This window comes from Bubalus bubalis, chromosome 21 (assembly GCF_019923935.1).
Source record: "Bubalus bubalis isolate 160015118507 breed Murrah chromosome 21, NDDB_SH_1, whole genome shotgun sequence".
NCBI classification, from domain to species: domain Eukaryota; kingdom Metazoa; phylum Chordata; class Mammalia; order Artiodactyla; family Bovidae; genus Bubalus; species Bubalus bubalis.
In genome coordinates this window covers 50,024,446-50,030,060 of record NC_059177.1, presented here as the reverse complement: position 1 = coordinate 50,030,060, position 5,615 = coordinate 50,024,446, and the positions used below count along the sequence as shown (strand labels likewise).

Below are 5,615 nucleotides of genomic sequence, written 5' to 3'. Positions count from 1 at the left end.
TTCTCTAGAAAAGGTGAAAACCAAGGCCAGGTCCTGAACAGAGGAGGGGGCAGGATCTGACTCAGTAGCAGCTCTAAGTTTCAAATGGATTATTCTGGCTGCTGCATTTAGACTAGACTCTGGGGTGAGGGCAGGGAGCCAAAAGGGTGACAGGGACAAGGGCTGTTACAGATGTTCCAGACATGCATGGCAGGTGTCTCAGCCCAGGTAGGGGCACAGTTAGGGTGAGAAGCCGGGCATGTCCGGAAGGTAGAGATGGCAGGGTTCCCTGATGGCTTGGGTACGTGTGTATGAGGGGAAGGGCAGAGACAAGTCCAGGGCGACTCCAAGCTTCTACTGTATGTGCTGAGGGAGGCTAGAAGAACGGGAGTCTTGGGAGAGAGATCAGTTTTGCCCATGAAAAGTTTAAAACACTGACTGGACATCAAAGTGGAAATGCCATTTTTATGCTAAGGTGTGTGACTCAGGTTCAGTAGAGTGACCTGTACTGAAGCCTTGGCTCTGGGAGGCAAAGAGGGTGGATTGGTGCTTGAAGCCAGGGTTCTAGATGTGATGGGGACAGTCTGGGTTTGGAAGGAGGAGGGGAGCGGTAGGGACTGAGCCCTGGAACATTTCTCTGTCGGGAGGTAGGAGAGATGAGGTGAAACCTGCAAAGAAGCTGGTGGGAGCAGCCAGGAGATGGGAGGAAACCCAGGAGAGTACAGGCTCCCGAGAGACAGGCAAGCGTCCGCTGCTCGTGGAGTTGAGGGTGAAGCACAGACCAGTGGGTCCAGCAATGTGCAGGTCACTAAGGACCTTGACCAGGAATTTTTTTGTGGAGGGAAAGGCAAGCCTTTCTGGAAAGCATAGAGGAAGGAGAGGTAGGACCTGGAAATAACAACCGTAGACAATTTGTGTGAACTTAGAGGAGCAGGGCTGACAGAGACGTTTAAGGAAGACTGGGAAGAAGCAGCAGTTATTGAGGGTATGAGATGGGAAGAAGCTGGCAGGGTGGTGGGTTGGAGGCAACGGAAGGACTTCTGGGCCAGAGCCCTGGAAAACAGCACATGGAGATCGGACAGTGGCATCAGGGGCACACAGCGTGGCCAAGCCAAGCGCTGCTAACAAGGAGCATCCTGGGTCCAAGATGAAGCCAGGGACCTCGAGGAACAAATACATGTGCTTAGTTCCTCAATTGTGTCTGACTTTTGCGACCACCAGGCTCTTGTAGCCCACCAGACTCCTCTGTCTATGGAATTTTCCAGGCAAGAATACTGGAGCAGGTTTGCCAGTTCCTACTCCAAGGGATCCTACTCCCGACCTGTGTATGAAACCCGTGTCTCTTGCATCTCCTGCATTGGCAGGTGGATTCTTTACCACTGGGCCACCTGGGAAGCCCCCACAAGGAGCATATGGAGGGACCCAGAAGACTCACTCAGGTCTCAGCCTTGACTTCCTTTAAAGTCATCCAGCAACCGACTAACTTTCAAACATCGTTGCTGCTGCTCAGTCGCGTCTGACTCTTTGCGACCCCATGGACTGCAGCCCGTCAGGCTCCCCTGTCCATGGGATTCTCCAGGCAAGAATACTGGAGCGGGTTGCCTTTTTTTTTTTTTTTTTTTAATCGTGGAACAGTAATAATAGACTGCATGCTACTTATAAAGAAAACGTAGGAAATATCGGAAAGAACAAACGGCTTTCAAAACCATACTAGGCTGCAAACCTGCCCTGCCACTCGCAGCCGGTCCTGGGACTGGATTAAGTTTAACCCCCGACATCCATCGACTCCCAGCCCAGCATGTCCATACAAGGCGGTCTCTGCTGCCCCCTGGCGGTCAACGGCCAGAGTGTGGGCTGTGCGGTGACAGCCCATACATTACAGAACCTGGTGGTGGGGACGCTCAGCTGCAGCTGTTCAGGGAGCCCTGAGGTTCCAAGGCTGTCCAAGAAAAAATCCTGGCTGGCGCATGGGAAGGACGCAAGCAAGAAGGCTTCGGGCCGGCCAAGGGAGGGGTGGGGGCTTCATTCATTCAACACTGGGCATCTTGGGCAAGTGAGTAAGCTGCCACTCTCACGCTTGGCCAGGTCCTTAGGGAACCAGGCCTTGGTCCCTTTCCCCATGAGTTGCCTGACCTTGGAGGGGTTCCTGGCGCAGAGGAAGGGGCTGGAGTCCCAGACTCACCCTTAACCGTGCGTTCTGAGAGCCCCACCAAGCATCACCCAGTTCGTCTCCTTATCCTGTCCACATCTCTCCTGGGGTCAAGCTCATCAAGGCACCCGGAGCCCCCAAATCGCACCCGCACGCGGCCCCCGGCTTAGTTTACGTATGGGCACTGAGTCACCCCGGCCGCGGGAAGCAGGGACATGCCCACCAGGATAATCAACCAAAATCAGCTTCTAATCTTTGCTCTGAACTTGGGAGATGGAGGTTAGAGAGCGTTCTAGAATGCAGGGGATGAAGAAGGCGGGACCAGAAGAAGCAAGGCACACGTGTCGTGGCACATTCTGTGGCTGGGCGGCTAAGGCTGGAGGCAGGCGGGGAGGGCTGGGGTCAGAGCTAGGTGAGGGCCTAGCGGCTCCACGGACGGCTCTGAGCAAGAAGACGCCGAATGGCTGCTGCCCTATGGAGAGAGAGCCTTGCTGGCCACCGAGTGGGCAGATATCGACGGAGGCAGAGGTTCAGGGCTGGAGGCAGAACGAAACTGGAAGGCAGAAATGATGCTGGCGCGGGCGGCAGTCAGAAGACTAGAAGACCGCTGGGAGGTGGGGGCCCTAGGCCAGCCTCGTCTCCCGCGTTGCGCTAGAGACCCGCTAGAGGGCGCCGCTGTCCCGCGAAGCCGTGCTCGGTCCCTGGCGCCGCCCAAACCCCGCATTCCCGCCTCGAGAAGCCCCGGAAGGTGCGGGGCGGGGCGCTCCGGGGCCGCTTCCGGCTTCAGCTCGCACCGGAGGCGGGGAAGTGGGGGAGGGGGGTGGGAGATAGGGGTGCGCAGGGACTCTGGGGGGTTTGGGTTCCGAAACTTGGGGAACGTTGTCAATAAGAGGGAGAGGGAAGTGTGCGAGGAAGCTGTGGTGGGCCGAGGGCAGGCAGTGTTGCGGGGATCGGGGTGGGGAACAGCGTCAGGAGGCCAAAGCCGAGGGACGGCTCTGATCTGCAAGGCTGCACCCTTGGTAGCTCTTGGCCCCCACCTAAGCCTCCAGCCTTTTCCCTTGTGAAATACAATCCTGGAGCTCCTGGGAGGCTTGGCGCTGCCCAAGACCTGAGGACAGGGCAAGGAAGGCTTTCCAGCAGTGGAGTAGAAAGGTGCTCAGAGCTGGGGAAGCAGCTAGAGGCGGCTGGGGAACACTTTCAGCAGATTTTCTTTAAATGTTGGAGCAATGTCCGTTTGGAGAAGAGGCCAAGCCTGTGGAGAGGACTGAAAGGGGACTAGTCAGCCCAAACCTGCTGGAGGAAACTAGCTCAGCCCAGTTATATGTGCCCGGCCACCCCCCCACCACCACCACGTCCCCAGCTACCCTCTCCTAGAGGATGTGGGACAATCCTGTCTCCATAGGTTTCACTCCATCACCCTCATCTCCTGCACCACATGGTGGCCACCCCATGCCTTCTTTCCTACTTTCTCTCTTGTCCACAGCAGCCAGAAAGAACTTTATTTTTAAAAATAATTTTATTTGTTTTTGTCTGTGCTGGGTCTTCGTAGCTGCATGGGCTTTCTCTAGTTGCATTTTGCCAGCTTCTCAATAAGGTGGCTTCTCTTGTTGTAGAGCACAGGCTTTGTAGTCGTGGCTCATGGGCTTAGTTGTCTCGCAGTATGTGGAATCTGCCTGGACCAAGGATCAAACCTGTGTCCCCCGCATTGGCAGGCAGATTCTTTACCACTGAGCCACCAGGGAAGTCCCCCATGGGGAACTTTAAAATAGCAGATCATGTCACCCATTCCGAAAAATCCTCCAATTGTTTTTGGGTTTTGTTTGTTTGTTTGTGTTTTAGGCTTGCACTGCTCGTGGGATCTTAGTTCCCTGACCAGGAATTGAACCTGGGCCCCAGCAGTGAAAGTACTACCTCCTAACCACTGGACAACCAGGGAATTCCCTAAAAACCTCCAATTGTTTTCATCACATTTGGAATGAAATTTGAACGTCTTCCTGCCCTATGGCTCTGATAACCTGACCTGTCCTTACTCTCTGCTGGCATTAGCCCACAGCTGGGCCTGTGTTGGCCCAGAGCATCTCAGAAGTTTTTCTCCAACAGCCTGTAGCTATCCTCAACCAGGCTCGTTCCTCTAACTTTGTCTAGTTGGCTTCAGGGCAGCATTTGCTCCTTGCAGTTCTGCAGAGCAATGTCCCAGGCTCTCAGGGCCCAGTGACCAGCATCTCTCCCAGAACAGGTCCCGTTCCTCTTCCCCCTCTACTGCTGGTCCACCTACAAGAAGCTCCTGAGCCTTGGTGGCTCGGCCTTGGAGGCACCTCACAGGCTGCTTGCTGTTGCATCACCTTCATTAGGGCTGTTTTTGATCCTTCATTAAATTAAATTCCAGGAAGCGGTGCTAATGAAGGCCCTAACGAGTCACGGGAGAAGCTTCTAGCCCCAGCCTTTGGATAGCACTGACAGGGAAGGCAAGGCAACAAGGCGAGCAGAGGAGTGGCTCCTGGGGATAAGGCTGATTAACATTTCCCAGGCCCTCTTAAGGATCCTGGGTTTCTCAGGGGAGGTGACCTTTAGAGGCTGTGTAGGTGGCAGACACAGGGGCAAGTTGGACAGGAGCTCTTCAAGGATATGGAGGGGGGTCTCAACTCAGTCCTGGACCCAGAGCCTTGAGGGCTGCCTGGATACCCTGGACAGTTCTCCCCCAGTCGTATCAGCAGCACCCTGTGAATGCCAAGATAAGTCGGATTTTCAGGGCCAGACATGAGTCACTGGCTTGGAGATGCTGGAATCTGCTGCAGGTTCATATACAGTCCTGCCTCAGCATCTCTTAGGCACTTGGGAACTCCCTGCTTGCACTTCACCTCACTGATGCCTCGTGGCTGCCCTCTCTCACACCACAGACCCTCTTGCTCTGGCCAGGCTGGCCTTTCGGTTCCAGGAACACCCAGGCCCTTCCCGCCCTGCCCCAGTGTCTTTGCTGTTGCTTCTGCCTGCCTATCACCCTCTTCTCTTAGCTTGTCACATGCTTGGTCCCTTCTCATCATTCAGAGTTCCCCTCCTTGGGAACAAATTACTGTTCCTCATACATACACTTCCCAGTGGCTCTCGTGTCCCCTGCTGAGTTCCTCCGAAACCCTGGAGTTCATTTCTCTGTTGACATGTTTGGCGTGTGCTCCTGAAGGGCAGACTTCCAGCTGCCTCCTTCACCATCAGGTTCTTAGCACACAGTTTTTGAATGAATGACTCCTCCTCTGAGAGCCTCCTGCCCCTGGATCAGGTGGAATCCCCTAGCCTATCAAGCAACTTTTTGGCATGGAGTGCTGGGGGCCTGAGTTCTCCAGGCACCAAAGCCAGTTGAAGGAGGGGGACCCTGGACCCCAAGACCTGCCAGGCTTGGGATTGTTTCTCTGGGGGGAGGGAAGAGAAGCCTGGGAATGGAGGTTTGGAAGAAAGGGGCAGAGAGGACGAGGTGGCTGACTCCAATCTCAGA

General features: G+C 55.1%; 1 non-coding gene across 1 annotated transcript; it reads right to left on the bottom strand.

Moving 5' to 3' along the window:
• Positions 1-3,992: 3,992 nt before the first annotated feature.
• TRNAE-UUC lies at positions 3,993-4,064 on the bottom strand. The gene has a single exon. It is a non-coding gene; the product is annotated as a tRNA-Glu (tRNA).
• Between the last annotated feature and the right edge of the window lie 1,551 nt (positions 4,065-5,615).